Consider the following 16,195-nt stretch of genomic DNA (forward strand, 5'->3'; position numbering starts at 1 on the left):
TTGTATTACCCTCCCCTACCCACATACCCCAGTCATTCTAGAAATAGCCTAGTGACTAATCACAGTTTCCATGGCTGGTAAGTAGGGGAACAAGGTGACTTGAGCCCAGTGGTCTGACTCTAAAGCAGGTGTCCTGTCCTTTTATGTCACTCTATCTGTAGGTACCTACCTTCAAGTTACTCACAGACTTGGAGAATTGGGACAGTCTAGAGTGTCACAGGGGAGAACCAATGCCATGATGTGGGTCTAAAGGGCTACAGAGTTTAAGAGAAGAGAGATCCCTGAACTTGGAGCCAGTGGCTGATGGTTGCTTTGGAAGAGTCTCATTTGAAAAGAGCCTGGGGGCACAGGTCCTCCTCCAAGAGTGGTGGTGGAAGGTGTTATAGACAGAGCATACAACATGCACAAAGCAGCGGACAGGAGCATAGACAGGGTCTAAGCAAAGACATTCATGCAGTTGGGTTGGAGTTTTGAGGACTAGCAGGGAGAATGTGGAGGCAGGGCTAGAAAGACAGGTGGGTGCTGGGATGGGAGGGCCTGAGAGTCAGAGGGAAGAGGTAGTGATGTATGTATTGGCAATGGGAAGCCCCTAAAGACTCTCCAACTGGCAACAATATGATTGTACATAAACTCTAGGAAGACTCACATAACTCTGGCACAGGGGAGGCACTCAAGGTCCACCGTAGAAAGAAAATGATTAAGAGATCAGATGGACTGGTATAGGAGATTAACTAGGAGAAGGATGCAACCTCCCCAGGAATTAAGAAACCACCCAGGGCAGGGCAGTGAGACTAGGAGCAATTGGGATGGCAGATTGGACAAAACCTAATAGTGACTGGCAACGTGGGAGGCTTTACTTTTGGTAGCAGCTCTGACATTTACTAGTTATGTGACCTCGGGTAAGTCACTTAACCCTCCATGCCTTATATATAGCTCTGGTGAATGGGAATAAGACCCTTCCTATCCATCTCACAGGCTGGCTGTGAGTCTCAAGTGAAATAATGCATGTGAACCAGATGCATTTGGCTTCAGTGGAATAAAAAAGCATTATACATACCAAGTCGTACAGAACTCCATGAGGTTATTAATACTCTGCATGTTCTCTTTACTTTCCCAAGCTCTTAAACTTGAAGGCTGCACTGCCATATGAGAAAAAAGTGTTAATAATGATGCCTTTTATAGCTTAAAGTTATGAACAAATAAAAAGAGTTTACGTCTTCTGCTGTTGCTGGAGAAAGACTTAGCAACATGAATTTGAATTAAAATGTCAATAATTTTTCATTTGAGTTTCTTAAAATATATTTAATTTCTTTTTCACATTTTCTCCATATTTTATGCAGCAATATATTCTACCTATTGAGTTTCTGGAACACTTCAAAATCCAAACTTACCAAACCACGAAGTCATTGCCTTAGTGCATTTGTGCTTCTGTAACAGAATACCACAGACTGGGCAATTTATAAAGAATAGTTTATTTCTGCTATCTGTGGCAATATGAAAGTCCAAGATCAAGGTGCTGACATGTGCTGTCTGGTGAGGGCCTTCTTGCTGTGTCTTCACGTGGTGAAAAGTGGAAGGGCAAAACAGGGAGGAGCATTGTATTCTCACATGGCAAAAGAGTAGAAGAGAGTAAATCTACTCCCACAGGCCCTTTTGATGGTGGCATTAATCCATTCATGAGGGGTTTACCTCCGAAGGTGGCAGCCATAAGGTTCATTATGTTTATGACAAGGGCCTTCAATCAATTATATTTCTTGAAACTGGGGACAACAGAGGGACTTGCAGAAGAGAACAGGTTTGAAGACCAGTCCTCAATTATCCCAGGAATTCTATTAACAAGTATTGCACAGTTCCAAGGGGACCAAGTCCTTGGAACTTTGGAATTCTACTTAATTGTGGCTTCCAGTTTACTCTGTGGCCACTAGTGTGAGTGATAAATTTTAGAAGGACACTTTATATGTTCAAGAGGGCATATATGCCATCCAAAAGGAGAGCCTTATTTGGGCTTCTCACTTATTCTAAACCAAATAACCAATTATTAGATACTTTAATTGTACCGAATATTTAAGTGCTGCTATACACACACACACACATACCACACACACACACACACCACACACACGCACACACACACCATACGCACACACACGCACGCACACACACACCACACACACACCACACACACACACCACACACACATACACACACACACACCACACACACACACACCACACACACACACACACATGTGTGTGTATGAGACTATGGGACCTCAGAGGTGTGAATCATCACATGTAGTTCCCTTTCATTCCAACAGAACTGGCAGGGCCACTTGGCAAATTGCCTCCCCTGAAAAACAGGTAGTTTCTGCCTGCACATTATGTTTAAATATAAGTGTAGATGTGTAAAAACATGGAACTGTTTAATCATCTTTAAATAGCTATTTGCTATGACTTCAAAACACTTAGCACACAATTGGAATATTTTACTCCTGAGAAACTGGAAGCTCTTACTTTCAAGAAAAGAATAAATTGGCAACCACTTTTAATAACAATACAGCCTTTTCTAAAACAGGAGGGAAACAGAAAGGTACCACAGTCTTGGAAACACAATAAGACAGAGAAAATAGAGTGAGGCTTGCAGAGTTGTATGAGACGTTTTCCTGTAGCTGCCTCGAGTCCCACACGACAAACTTCCTTGGCTTGTTCCTGAAGGATGAACATGGGTGACAGCCTGACGATTCCCTGACTGTTCTTTCTGAAAAGCATGGGTGCTGCTAAGGTGCAGCTGGTAGACAGTGCCCACTAGCTGGCAGCTTCTTATAGACCCCAGGGGTTAGAAGTATGACAGAAGCACAGCCAGTTGAATCAATCATACTTTAGAGGGTATACATTTTAGAAGACAAGGCCACTTTGCAGATTGCTGTTTGACCAGTTATGGAAGAAAGCAGAGGATGGTAGGAGGCCTCCCGCCCATACACAGCCCTCCTTTCAAAGTAGTCCTTATTCTCCTGACCCCCAAATCCATCCTATTTATCCATCATCCCTTCAGCTTCCAAGTCAGGCATGACTTCTGCCATGGGCAGGGGCAGGAGTTTAAGAGCACTGGCCTAGCGGTCAGCCCTGCCCAGGCCCTATGGCAGGGATGGCAGCAATTTATCAGGTGTACCCTTAACGAATTGCAAGTTTCCTCCACTTCCAACACATGTACTCAGGTGTGTGGCCCTAGCCACTTTCCTCTTCTGATTTACACCCCAGTGTCCCTGTGAGGACAGCCTAGAGCCCCAGCATGTCTTGAATCTGGAGAGGGCATTGCCATTTACCCTTCTCTGCCTTTTCCCTCAGTACTCACCAGAAGGGAGGCCCAGAGACCATGGCCCAAAAGCCCAGGGCCCAGGTATGGAGAATACCACTCCCACACCACCCTTGGAGAGGCATCAGAGATAGAAGACAGCCTAGAACCCTAGCAGCACAATGGAATGATGATCCTGTCTCCCTCATACTGTTATCTCAGCAGCATGCTTGGGTCATCAGCATAGGACCTCAGCCTCTAGCTTGAGTCCTATCCTCTTTGCACAAACAGACCAAAATAATAATAATTCAGCTATAGCCTAACTCAGCACCTTCTCTTCCACTCAGTCCATCAACAAACACTTATGAGCCTCTGAGGACTGCAACAGTTTACTTCAACTAGCCCACATTCTAGGGAAGGAGACGCAAAAATAAGTAAGTCATGAGAATGCAGTATTATTCATGCTCCAAGGGAGATCATGGTGCCAGGCAAGCTCAGAGAAGAGGCTCCAAACCCAACCAGCAGCACACAAGGAAGACTTTCTAAAAGGGGTAAGGTCTGAGCTGAGTCTGAAAAGATGAATAAGGATTAGCAGGCAAATTGGGTGGGAGGCAGGGAAGAAACAAATAGCCATCCCAGGCAGAGGAAATCAGCAAAAGCAGTAGAGACAAACCACTACTCTCAGGGCATAGTAGGAGAAGTACAGACAACATGCAGTCAGGAGTTAGACGGGGGCTCGATCATAAAGGACCACAGATGCATACAAAGGAGCTTTAACTATGTCCTTAATATGACTGGAATTACTGACAAGAACTAAATGAGCCAACGACCCAGTGAAAACTAGGTTTGAGGACGATGTCAGTGGCTACAGAGCATATTGAAGATTGTGGAGAGAGAGCAGGAGCTGTGGACTGGGTAGGAGGTTTCTGCAGTCACTCCTACCCACAGCTAAGACCTACTTAGATAACAACACTGGCCCTGAGGAGCCCAGGTCTTTCTCTCTCATTTAGTCACCGTAAGTCAGACCCCAGTGTCCCTCTGCCACTAGCTGGTCTGTTCTCTTGACCCTGGCCTAGCTCTTCTAGCAGCAGGCTGTGTTCCACTGGTTAATGTGGAAATGCTAGCATACTCCGGGGCAACCAGGGGATCACTATCTCAATGGGCCAACATCAACCTACCACCCAACAGGTTGACAGGGCAAGTTGATTTTGAAGGAGAAGAGTGGGAGAGAAGGTCATTAGTTTGATGGGGAAAACAAATGAGTGGGCATGCATCAGAATACCACAGGGCATCCTTCAGGAGAATGCCAGAGGCTTCTGGAGAAAGCAGGAGTCTACATGAGCACTCCGGACTCTTGCAAGAAGGAGGAACAGGTCCCAGAATGCAAGAAAGCTAGGTTCTCCTGTCTTACCTGGTTCTGAAGAGGGCTAAGCCAGCTTTGAGGTTGGAAGCCTGAGAGAGGAATGTGTTTGCCCCTCTGTCCTCTGAGAAAATGCAAGTGGGTCTCTTGATACAATATGACAGAGCTACACACTCTGTCTCAAATCTGGAGAGGGCATTGCCATTTACCCTTCTCTGCCTTTTCCCTCAGTACTCACCAGAAGGGAGGCCCAGAGACCATGGCCCAAAAGCCCAGGGCCCAGGTATGGAGAATACCACTCCCACACCACCCTTGGAGAGGCATCAGAGACAAATCAACTTGGCCTCTGCCTCCAGACCTGCTCAGGAACCACGACTTCCTTAGAAGTGCAAATGCCCCTGCTGCTTGCTTCCTCTGAGACCCTGCAAAAGTTATGAGAGAGACTGCTTGCTATACCAAGGCAGGTAGGCTGGGTCAGCTCTCTTGTCAATGGATCAATCAATTTCAAACCTTCACCTGCAGAACCAAGGCCCACAGCCAGTCTTGAGCTAATGATAGAACCTTTGATTAATTATTTTAAACAGCTTTGAACAGCATTTCAGAACACATTTTCTTCCCCCAAATAACACCATGTAAACTTCGTAGGGCCAAGAAAGGGTGGCATGAAAATCAAAAGCACATTAAATGAAATGACTGAAGAAAACTCCCAAAGTATAAAATATCAACCGTAGCAGTGTTGTCTGAAGCCTGCCATCAAGATGAATGGGGGTGCCTGCAAGAAACATCAGATGGTATTTGTCAACTTGCTGTTCTGAAGGACAAAGCAGGTCATTCCCCAATTGAAGAGAAGTCAGGGAGCCGTAATGGGACAGAGATGTGTGGCTGGGAGGTAAAAATCAAACCTCCTGGAAATAGCACTGCACACAAGCAGCAAAATGCATTTCTCTCTCATTTAAATAAAAATGAAGAGAGAGAGAAAAATCATTGCAAAAACAGTTTGAGGTTGTACAACATCCAGGTTCCTGGGAGTCTTTGTGTTTATGTACCTGTCTCACTCCCTCCAGAAGGCATCTGAGCCCTGGAAATGCAGACCTTCAGTCCAGCTCCACAACCCTCCCCTGAGCTCCTCCCGGGCAGCTTGGCCCCTTTGCCCCCCTTGCCAAGGCACAATGGCAGGCTCCTCCCTTAACTAAGGCCCTCTACCCCCTTCCAGATCATACCTTGAAACCAAGTTTGGGTGTCACCTCCACCCTGCAGCTTCCGCTGACTCTCCCCATGTCCCACACCTACATTATATCATCATGTACTCTCTTAGAAATGGGCTCTTCACCTGTCACACCTAACACTTGCCCCAACCTCCGGCATGGCCCAGATTAGATTACATTGTGATCATTCCTACATTATTCCAGCCCATGAGACTAGGAGGGCCCAAGGGCACTCCCTACATGGCTATATCCCTGGAACAGAGGACACTGCCAGCACCCAATAAACCCTGGGTTGAGCTAGGGGAAGAGAGTACAGCTGCTGATATTGTGATCTGAAATGTAGTACAGTACTCTATAGAACTAAACTGTTAGAATGTAAATACTAATTACATTTTAGAAACCAATCTAGTCAATAAACAGAATTATTGGCTTTTATTTTTTGCCTGGAGAAATAATTTAAAAATTACTGAGATACAAGGGGTGCTGTGAGCCAAGGCAACCAAGAGGAACATCTGCCCTAAGATATAGAGAGTGAGGGAGACAGCTCCCAGAGCTGCCCCGGCAGTAGCATTGAGGTCCACCTGCGATGTGACTGTGCCTGCCCACCAGTTTTGCTACAGCCCATGCTGCATTCCTACTATGTGCCAAGGACTCTGCTCACCACGGGGCTCCACTGTGCAAGACTCTGCCCCAGAAGAGCTCCCTGACAAGCTATACTGACAACTATACAAACCACAGCCCACTGTACTCCCAACAGGTCTTCTAGATATAACTGCAATTGTAAAACATGAAACTGACAGTCTGCACAACTCACAAAAAGTTCTTATCATATATAACAGAAACTTGTGTCTTTAGGATTAATATGATGAGTGACTCTAAGGCTTACAGTCTAAGCAGAAATCTCAGAGTAGAATTTGGAAAGGCTAGTACAGAGACAATACCAATCTCTGCCCCTCTTCCTAGTTCTAAAATAACCCCGGAGATGCTGAAATGCAGGCCCTCCAAGGTGGGTCATGTGTGAGCTATTTCCAGTTCTTCCTACCCATATCACCACCACCTCCCGCCCTTAATATTAGGAAGGCTATTGGGCATAAAGGAGGAAAAGGAAGTAATGCGATTGGAAAAGTAGGACTAGATTATTTCATTATAAAGTACTGAAAAAAGAGAGAGAAAGAAAAAATTGCTGAATCCAAGCAGGGCACTCAAACCAAACACCAGAGCACCTGAGACTGCTCTTCTGAGAAAAACAGGGAGGGGTCTGGAGGGATGCAGAGCAAAGCTAAGGCTCCAAACCCTGTGTGGGGAGCAGAGGCTGCAGAAGTCCCTGTGTGCTCAGAGTGTCCCTTTTGGTCACTCCCAGCTGTGTTCCTAAAAGAGTATGGCAAGAAAGGGGTCTCTGTCCCCTTCCTCCTCATTCTCATCTTTGATAAGGGAACCAGAATAATATTCAATGAGTCAATTAAAATAATTTAATGTGTTGTAATAATAATAATAAATCAATGTGTTATCCTAAGAGATAATCAGCAGTCATAAAATATGCTAGTTAGTTAAATATACACTACCATACAACTCATCCATCCCATTCCTAGGTATTTACCCAGGGGAAATTAATGCATTTGTTCACTAAAGACTTGGACATGAATGCTCATATCAGCTTTATTGAAAGTAACCAAAACCTGGAGACAATCTTAATGTCCATTAGCTGAATGGATAAACAAATTGTGGTGCATACAGATGATGGAATACTATTCGGCAATAGAAAGGAATGGACTATTAATACATGCAGCAACAGACGAACCTCAGAAGGGTTATACTGAGTAAAACAAGCCAAACAGAAAGAAGAAAATTCTTAATCCAAATATTTAAATATTGTTACTACTTTTTCAGTAGTTCTACAATAAGGACATGTTTTAAATTATAAAATAAACCAAATATAAGAAAATGTGCTAATCCTTCTTGTTCCTGTATATTTCTGTTTAAATAAAATTCTCGGAAACATAAACTAATCTATAGTGACAGAGAGCAGGACAGTAGTAGCCTCCAGGGTGACGAGTAAGCTTGGAAGGGAGCAGCTGGGAGGGTTACAAACGGGAATAAGAAAACTTTGGGGGATCATACCTTTATTCATTATCTTGGTTGTGATGATGGCTTGACGGGTATATACATATGTCAAAAGTTCTCAAATCATACACTTTAAGTATGTGCACTTTATTGTGTGATAATTAAACCTGTTTTTAAAATGACAGTAAAGAATGTTTTGCAACAATATAAATAGGAATATAAACTGACAGATCCCTCTTGAAAAGCAGTTTTGTAATATGCACCAAAAACCTTAAAATGTTCTTATTCTTTGATATTTCCTTTAGAACTGTATCCTAGGGACTTAAAATAAGTTACAAAATTTTTACTGCAGAATTATTTATAACGAAAAAATTGGAAACCACTAATATATCTGACCAAAAAACCCTTGCTCAAATAAATTGTAGTAGACTCACATATTGAAATACTGTGTAGTCATTAAAAGTAACAGTTATGAGGAGTTTTTAATAACCTGGAAAAATACTTATGTGCTAGTGTTAAGTGAAAAAACCTAAGATACAAATTGTAAATATGTTATAAACTAAATTATGTAAAAATATGCACAGAAAAATCTCTGAAATACCTTGAGGATTATCTCTGAGTAATGGGGGTTATGGTTCATTTTTAATCTTTTAAGGCAAATTTTAAAATGTTATTACTATTTTTAAGTATTTCATTAAATAATATATTTTTAATTATGAAATAAATAAACAATATTTAAGGAAATCTTCTAAGTTTTCTTGTCCCTTGAAAAGGCAAGCCCTTATAAAACCCAGATTGCATTTCTTCAATCCTTGCACTGCGAAAATGTAGAAATGTGTCTCTGCAAACTGCCACCCTATAACGTGAACCCATGTTCCCTTTTCTACTCTTAGACGACCTAGAGAACCAGCAGATCAATACCACACGTTTTCACCTCATTTGGTTGCATATTTTGTTCAAACGCTGCTTCTACCTACATCTTGAGTGTGAGCTTCCTGAAGACAGAGGGGAGGTCTTTTCTTCACTTAAGGCCTCCCCTGCCACATCCGTCCCACCTTAGGGGTATTGCCCTGGGTATTGCCACGATACCCAGGAAAAAGTTAAGGACACAAGGGGACACACAAACACAAGTCCAATGACAACAAATTCATAATAATGCTATATCATGTTCTTATAACACCTCCCTTTTTTCATCAAAACTTCAATAAAACAGTAGCCCTGGGGGCGGGGGTGTGTGGTATTTGGACCCATTTTATAAAGTAGAAAATGCGACCAAAGGACTAACTTTGGCTGAGTTTAATTTCAGGAGTCTTTCCCTGATGTCCCTATGTGAACAAGAGACAAAAGTGCTGGTACTCTAGCGTCACTCACTTGCCTGTGAGCTTCCATCCTGTCCTACTCAGCTTTGTATCTCTAGTGCCCAAGGCAGGTACTTAGTAAATTTTTGTGAATAACTTCTAAATGAAAGGGTTAGCAAACTGGCTAAGGGATGGCTATTCACTCGATTCCATTTTCTCTAATACAATATATATCCAAGAAAATCTTCAGTTTTTCAAGACCTCTTTAATCATTTCTCAAAGATGTAACCCTCGAAACAACAATTTGTTTCACGAGAGTGTTTGCGGCAGTTCTAAATGATTGACACACTGAGGAGTTCCTGCCCCCTTATCTCAAGAGTCTCCCAGCCCCCAGATATGAAGTTGAGTCAGCACCTGGCTTCTATTATGGTCAGCATCACATAGCCCATTGGACAAATATTTTGTCATGGTTGAACCTGTCTCCTTGGCAGAGCAGGCAGAGCATCAAGCTCATAAAATGATTGAAAGCTTAAAACAGCTAAAGTGATGGAAGGCACAAAAGGAAGGGAAAGCAAAATGTCAAGAGGGGCAGTAAGTGGGTACTAGTGGCTCAAACCCAGTGCTAGGCCTGAGAGGAGAGATAAGCATGGCCCATGTCTTCCAGAATAAAAATGCCAAGAAGATTCTATCTTTGTTCCTCTTCTAGGTAATAGGAAGCCACCAAAACTTTTTTTTAAATTAAGGACTGATATGTTCACACCTAGCGTGGGGTACCTCAAAGGCAGTCAAGACTGAGAATATAGTGAGGAGACATCTCAGAACTCCAAAAGGGAAATGGTGGGGCTTGAACTAGGGTGAGACAGAGAAGGTTCCAGTGAGAAGATGGACACAGCACCATAGCATGCTGAGCTAGCTCACTTCACAGAAATCAATTGTGGGTCACTTTCCAAATCCATGCTCAGTGATATCACATTGATAACTTGAAATCAGTCATGATGGGCGTATTTACACTAAAGAAATTGGCAGATGCTACTCAATTCCCTCTCCCCCTAAAAGCTGGTTTAAGCATTTACACACACCACTGCATAAAGGGTTTGGAAATCAGGTGGACTGCGGAGGTAAAGTAGAGGGAAGCGTCCAGGATGACCCCATGATGTTTCTAGTCGGGATTTTAGAATGGACACAGTTCCATCCTTTGGGATAGAAAACACAGGAGAATAAGCTGGTATGAGGTGGGAGAGGAGAAAGTTAGCTCAGCCAAAGACATTTTGGTTTGAGGGATAAGATAACTCAAAAATGTGGTTTGCAGATAGTGACATTCTGTGTCTAAAGCCTGGGAAACAGTTCTGTGCTGCAGAGAGAGGTTTTATTTAAAGCCATGGGTGTGAACAGGTAGAGTAAGAAAACGGGGCAGGGTTGGCTGAGGGCAGAGAGTGAGCTTAGAACTCTACTCTACAGAACCCAATAGTTTAGAGACTTGCAGATGAGATGACTGGCAAGGAGAGTTAGGAAAATTTAAGGAGCAAAGGGAAAGAAGGGGTGATCACTCAGGAGACAATGAAAGAAGAAAATTCAACAAATGGGGATAGCTTCACTGTCAAATGCTGTGGAACCCAAAGAATCCCAAGTTTAGCATCAAAAATATCACTGGTCACCATAACTAGAACAGATTCTGCAGAATGTGGGGCTGTGGGGAAGAGAAATAATATGCCCCCTTGACACCTGTTTAATCTGGTGATGAGGTATCATGGTAACAGTCAAGATTTAACCAAGAAAAAACTAACCTCAAAGAAAGGAAATTCAACACAAAGAATCAGTCATCCAAGTGATGGAGAATGGGAAGCTAAGCAGGAAATGGTGGGGCAAGAAGCCACTACCACCCCAGGGATGGAGGGACAAAAGAAGGAGGCAGGGTCTCCACAGCCCAGGAGGTAGGACCACATGGCAGACTTAGAAACTTGGGAGCCATCCTCTGCAAGGGGGTGCTCAGCAGAGGCAGAAGATGTGCCAGAAGGTAGAGCTACAGAAGAAGAGAGGTGGTCACTGACAGTGAGATTGCCTAAGGCAGAGAAAGACAGGGGAACATACTTTGGTGTCTCTTCCTCTCACTCTTGTCTTCTACCAGTGCCTCCTTTTGCTTACCATAAGCAAGTTGGCAAGACATCTGTAGAATGTAGTTTCGCAGAATACAGAACCAAGCAACAGACGGGTAGAAATAGATCTGACATCAAACAGGCAAATGAATGGCTCTATCATTTAATACAGTTCATCACATCTAAGATGCCATCAATTATAAAACTCCTCCTGATTTCAGAGATGTTATTATTTTTTAAAAGCCATCTTTGAATTGATGAAATACGGTATACCTGTGGAGACAGGATCAGATGATACAATGCTTCACAGCCTATCTATTGTTCCAGGCATATAGAATTTCCTTTGCATGACACTGTTGCTGAATCCTGAGACTTCAGAATCACACACCAACCACTTGGAAGGAGCACAGAGGTGCCAGGTGTGCTTCTTTGCAGCTTCCCGGTTGATCTTACTTCCCCCATGCCAACTCCCCCTGCCCACCTGGTCCATCACGGCCAGCCACATCTTCATATTCATTATACCGCCCTGGACAGAAATCAAATTTATTATTGTATTCCTTGAGGCCCTACCACATTCTATAATGCATGTCAGTCTTTTGTACAGAAACGCATGGTGTGCCTCAAAAGAAAAGCAATCGCTGAGGCAGAGGAAGAAGAAATAGAGACAACAGAAAGGTAAAGCTAAAAATAAATGAACACACATAACTCACCTCATACCTCTTGGACAAGGGCTAGAGGTGGGCACATGCACCTTGTGGCTGATGAGCCCTCCCAAGAGTGACCGGCAATACTCTTGGTGTTTGACGACTGTGGAGACATAGGAAACATTACTATGGGGCAAATGTTCTGGTGGCCATACCCCGGCCCAGGGGCAACAATGTATTCACACCACAAATCAAGCAGGAGCAGGGATTTGTTCTGACTGGCCTCCTGTGTGAGAGTTGGCTCCTAGTTTCTCCTTTTGAAGGAGAGCAAGCAGCCTGGCGCCCTGGCTAAGCCCTGTGTTGTTCAGTTCTGGCTTCTTTTTTCTTTTCTTTTCTTTTTCTTTCTTTCTTTCTTTCTTTTTTTTTTTTTTTTCTTTTTGAGACAGAGTCTTGCTCTGTCCCCAGGCTCTGCCTCCTGAGTTCAAGGCATTCTCCTGCCTCAGCCTCCTGAGTAACTGGGACTACAGGTGCACACCACCACGCCCAGCCCATTTTTGTATTTTTAGTAGAGGCGGGGTTTCACCATATTGGTTAAGCTGGTCTTGAACTCCTGACCTCATGATCTGCCCACCTCTGCCTCCCAAAGTGCTGAGATTACAGGCATGAGCCACTGCTCCTGGCCTAGCTCTGACTTCATCTGCATTGTGGATCAGTATCAGACAGGGGGGCCCTCACAGCTGCTTTCACACAGGCAGTAACTCAGCCAGAATAGAGAATCAGAAAAACAAGGACAAGTACTTGCCTTTGATGAGTTTGACACAAGGATTGTGTCAAACTCGGGTCAAACTCCATCATTCTGAGACTGTGAGTGCCAGAGAAAGTTTCCTGCACTAGCCCAGTACCTCCAGCTCAAGAACATGGGATTCCTATTCTTCTCAGGCCTTCCAAGAGCGGCTTGTGGCAAACAGGCTGATCTTTCAGCTTATGCCCAAACTGGCATATGTCCTCTGCTGACCTAAGGCCATCAGCTGAATTTCCTGTCTCTGAAACTCTCTCAAACCTCATATCCCTGAAAAACTCCTCCATGTTCCAAAGTCATGTCATTAAATCACTTCATTCATTCCTCTGTCTATTCAGCCAGTCAATAATTAGTTACCAAATGCTGGGAGGCAGGTATGAATTAAGACATGACCAGTGGCTCACACCTGAAATCCCAGCACTTTGGAGGCCAAGGCAGGCACATCATGAGGTCAAGAGATCAAGACCAACCTGGTCAACATGTGGAACCCCATCTCTACTAAAAATACAAAAATTAGCTGGGCATGGTAGCACGTGCCTAAAGTCCCAGCAACTTGGGAGGCTGAGGCAGGAGAATCGCTTGAACCCAGAAGGCAGAGGTTACAATGAGCCAAGATTGTGCCACTGCACTCCAGCCTGGTAACAGAGTGAGACTCCATCGAAGAAGAAGAAGAAGGAGAAGGAGAAGGAGAAGGAGGAGGAGGAGGAGAAAGAAGAAGAAGAGAAGGAGGAGGGGAAGAGGGAGGAGGAGGGGAGAGGGTGAGGAGGATGAGTGGGAGGGGGAGGAGGAAGAAGATGACATGACCCTGCACCTTCACATAGTTCATTATCTAGAAAACCAAGCAGGCTTCTCAATGCCTGTAGTCCCAGCTACTCGGAAGGCTAAAGCAAGAGAATCGCTGGAACCTGGAAGGCGGAGGTTGCAGTGAGCCGAGATTGTGCCACTGCACTCCAGCCTGGGCAACAGAGTGAGGCTCCACCTCAAAAAAAAAGAAGACAAGGAGAAAGTCATTGTTGAGTGGATACTTGATCTCTCTGCACCAGTTGGAATCTGGATGTAGGAGATGAGGGCATCCCACATCCCAGATCATGCAGGAAGAATAAGTGGTGCTGCCTGGATGGGTAAAACACCTGATTTACTTCTTGAGCTCAAAGTGTAAGGTGTGGCACAGATGCAGCTGGAGAGCTCATGCTAGGCAGCCCCAGAGGCATGAATGGTTCCTGCTCAGAGCAGGCATCACCTCTGCCAATCCTGACTTCAGCCTCATTCAATGTCTGTGTTGCCCTCCTGTACAGCATCATCATTTAATATTTTAATCTGTCAGCTTGCTAGTTTCTGCATCAAAACTTAAATCGTCTGAGGGCAAAAAACCTGTCTTTCAAATTGGCAACACTCACTGCAGCTTTCTATGCTCTAAGCAGCCTGCTAAGCCCAGGAAGTGGGGATGGCAGGATTATGGATGAGGCAGACACAGCCTTGGTAACGTCAGGTTTGGGAAAAGTGATATTCCAGTCTAAGTAATTTGTGAGGCAAAAGGACGCATACCAGCAAAAATCAATTATGTATTTTTTTAATTAAGATTTTTTGCTTTTCAGCGAATCCTATTACTGGTGAATGATAATCAGCGTTGCGCTCAAAGTTTTTGTCATGTAAATTCTGCATTTATCCAACAGCTTTAACCTGTCAGAGGCAGTGACAATATTTTTTAGAGGGTCTTCTTTCTGTTTTCTTCATAGTTACTGCTTTTCACCTGAAAACAGAAGAAAAGAGAGTCTGTTCTTTTTTTTTTTTTTTTTTTTTTTTGAGACCGAGTTTCGCTCTTGTTACCCAGGCTGGAGTGCAATGGCGCGATCTCGGCTCACCGCAACCTCCGCCTCCTGGCTTCAGGCAATTCTCCTGCCTCAGCCTCCTGAGCAGCTGGGATTACAGGCACGCGCGAGTCTGTTCTAAATAGAACATCTCTTTAGTAGACCTCTGTGTTTCAATTTCAAAACCAATACTTTCACAATAAACTAGAACAAAATTTCCTTTGGAGAATAGGATGTGAGCAACAATGCCTTCTCTGTTCTCCATCGACCCAAGCCCAGCTGGTGTAACTGACAAGACAATCACGATGCTAGGCCGTGGAGAAGGATGGTGGCCTCTCTGTCAAGCCCCAGTCCCCTCTTCTGAGGTTCATCCGCAGATAAGGAGAATATAAGAGAAGGCACAGACTTACCTCAACCAGTACAAAGTGGAGTTAGAAAAAATGCGTAATACATAATAAAGACAGAACAAAATACAAGAAAATGTTACCAAGTGGGAGGCTGAATATTGAAGCGACATGACCAGCATAGGCTCTGAACTCTGGGTTCAAGTCCTAATACAACTACTTATGGACTTCCTGAAGCTCTCTGAGCCTCAGTTTTCATAACTGGAAGATCGGGAAGTCCGGAGAACCACCTCACAGAGTCATGACAAGGGAAATCTCAGGTAGTTAGATGCATGAGAAGTCTCAGGCTGGCTCCCGGTGAGTGCTTATTAAGGGTTAGCTGTAGGGCGGGCTGAATGCAACTTGATGAAGCTGTGTAACTATCCTCAGGGTACTACCACCCCCTGTCAGTGCACATCCCTCCAGCCTTTGGGTCTAACCATCTCCAGGGACTCCATCTTTACTCCCGAGCTCCCTCCATGCATGCTGCCCACCTCAGAGGCTGTGATCACCAGGAAATGAGTGTCCCCTATTCTAGCTAATGTCAAGGTCAGAAACAAAAGGAATCCAGGAGAAAACGCAAGCCATCAGCCAGTGAGAGGTACATCTGAGATGAGAAAGGCCTAGCTCTAGATTACTTCAGAGAAGGATTCAGCTGAATCCACAAGAAGTCCTTGTGTACTGGCGTCCTGATCCGCTAGGTAAGAAGTATAACCATCCTGAAGTCATTTTATCTCTGACACATCAGCGTTGACCATAATAAATAGCCATTTGCTGGAGTCTAATCCACTGGACTACAAACCTTAAATGATGTCATTTTTGGTCCCTACCATGCTCCAGTCAGGAAGCTGAATGCCATGTGGAGACCATGTACAGGACCTGGTTAGTAGCCAATAGCAGCCCATGAGCCCAGCCTGAAGAAACCTCCACATGATTCCAACCCCTAGTCGTTCAAGGCCCTATAAATCACAGCGCAAATAAACTATAACCACTGCCCCAGGTCTAAATTCCTGAGCCACAGGACCTGTGAGCGTAGTCAAATGGTCACTGTTTCACTAAGTTGTGCAGTGGTTTGTTAGGCAGCCACAGATAACCAAAACACCAGCCTCTTGTATGCCGGGTTTTTATGTCCTCAGGCTTACTATTGTATCTTTACAACAGCCTCTTGGGCTAGAGTTCAATATACCCATTTTAGAGATGAGAAATCTGAGTCACAGAGAAGTTATGCAATGTATCCAATATCCTGTAGCTTC

General features: G+C 44.2%; 1 protein-coding gene across 3 annotated transcripts in view; it reads right to left on the reverse strand.

Moving 5' to 3' along the window:
* Positions 1-16,195, reverse strand: part of CLSTN2 (calsyntenin 2) — a 669,035-nt gene that overhangs the window by 633,006 nt on the left and 19,834 nt on the right. For 2 of the 3 annotated variants that reach the window (XM_078354097.1, XM_078354096.1), the window contains exon 2: positions 1,058-14,501. The exons of the other annotated variant lie outside the window; for it this stretch is intronic. The gene's annotated coding sequence lies outside the window, so the exon portion shown is untranslated. The remainder of the gene's footprint in view (positions 1-1,057; positions 14,502-16,195) is intronic. 3 annotated transcript variants of the gene reach the window in all.

This window comes from Callithrix jacchus, chromosome 17, assembly GCF_049354715.1.
Source record: "Callithrix jacchus isolate 240 chromosome 17, calJac240_pri, whole genome shotgun sequence".
Lineage (NCBI taxonomy): Eukaryota > Metazoa > Chordata > Mammalia > Primates > Cebidae > Callithrix > Callithrix jacchus.